Below are 1,805 nucleotides of genomic sequence, written 5' to 3'. Positions count from 1 at the left end.
TTTTGTTAAATTTGGAGAGGTTAAGGCATGCAATTATTTTCAATTTGTTGAAGTCTTGTATGAATCTTGAGAAGTATCTATAATGTAATGAATGTTCAGATATTAATGGAGATGATTTAGGTTCTGAGTTACATATCTTGAAATGATATATACCAAGTGAAGCAATGAAAGCAATTGAAGTGTTATAATATTTGAAGACATCCCAAATACTTATATCAACTGAGAAAGAAATGGTTAAACATGTAAATTATTCAAATTTGATTAATATATTTGCCTCTAAAATTACAAGACAAACAATATTTAACCGATCATTGGAATATTGTTGACTTTTTTATTTGATAATAATATTAATCTTTTTTATAATACATTTTGATACATCCCTTCCCGAATTAGCCTAGTGGACCTGAACAATATGGACTAAAACCACCTAAACAATAATCAACATCCTCAAACATATACACAAAAGTAGGGTACACTAGCTCATTTACACACAAGCTAGTCAAAATAAAGTGCACTTGAACGATATTTACATTTCTTTACAAGCAAAAAGACTCAAAATGCACAATATATACAAAAGATGCAATGAGCACCCGAAAAGGGTACACAAATTTACAAATTAACTTTTTTGACAAAAGATTCAAGTACCCCAAAAGAAACATGTACTATATAAACTGACAAAGTAAGTCATACAACTAATTACAATATGTGTGGCTTAACTCGACGAGTCCATAGGCTCCAAAACTACTCAACTACGCTACTATCTGATAAGAAAAATGGTGATAAGATATATGAGCTTATAATTCAGTGAGTCGATATTTTAGAAAATAAGTATACTTCTTCCATTTGAGGAGTTAGCCTATTTTTCTAAGAAATTTCGAAAAATGTTTAGAAATAAGAAAAAGCCTCAAGAGAGATGTATAGGTACTTCCAGTGAGTCTTGAAAGAGATCTCAATATGTAAAAGGTTTTGGCCATATTTGAAGTAAGTGCCTTAACATTAGGAAAAATAAGGATAAAGCGTCGAATGTTATTCTCACTGATGACAAGTCTAACTCAGACAATCAAAGTGAGAAGTCCACTTAAGAAGAGAAATGGAAGTATATAGCTTTTATTGCTAGGATTAGGAGTGAATCTGATAAGGAGTGTGATAAGGTGGAAGATATAGAAAGTGGCGAGCAATTTGAGTAAGTTGCTGAAGAGGAGGAAGACATACATGAGGCTTGATAAATAGTATGAGGAGAGTATTAGGATATTGACTACCAATAAAGCTTTATGTAAGAAGGTCAAAGTTCTTGAGTTAGAGAAAGAAAAACTAACAACCGATCTTCAGAAATCTACCTTGTTCCTGAGTAAGTTGAAGTCTGTGAATGAATCCTTAGATACCCAGGTTAAGGATTCGATGAGTGATCTTGAGAAGTCCTCTAGGAGACTTGGTGAGTTGAGCGCTATAAATGTAATTTTAAAAAATAATCATGAGCGATTTTGAGGATTTTAACACTCAACTCATTGCATTCTCTAGTAGTTTTGTAAAACTTAATAGTATCTTAGGAATGGGCAAGCCTGCTAGTAATAAAGGAGGTTTGGGATATAATGAAAGTGATCATAATGCTTCTAGTACTTCCAAGATCATTTTTGTCTCCGTCATTAACCAGTCTAAATATGTTCCTAACTCTGAACCAAGACTAAGGAAATTGTATAAAAGAGGCCTACTAGACAGTGTAGGACCTATAAACTTAGGAATAAAAATCAGCTACCCTTAACATTGGTCCTAGATTTATCCCTGCTTATTACAATTGTAGAGAGGTA

The sequence above is a fragment of the Olea europaea genome, unplaced genomic scaffold, assembly GCF_002742605.1.
Source record: "Olea europaea var. sylvestris unplaced genomic scaffold, O_europaea_v1 scaffold800, whole genome shotgun sequence".
Classification (NCBI taxonomy): domain Eukaryota; kingdom Viridiplantae; phylum Streptophyta; class Magnoliopsida; order Lamiales; family Oleaceae; genus Olea; species Olea europaea.
The sequence above is the reverse complement of the archived record's forward strand: the minus strand, read 5'-3'. Positions refer to the sequence as shown.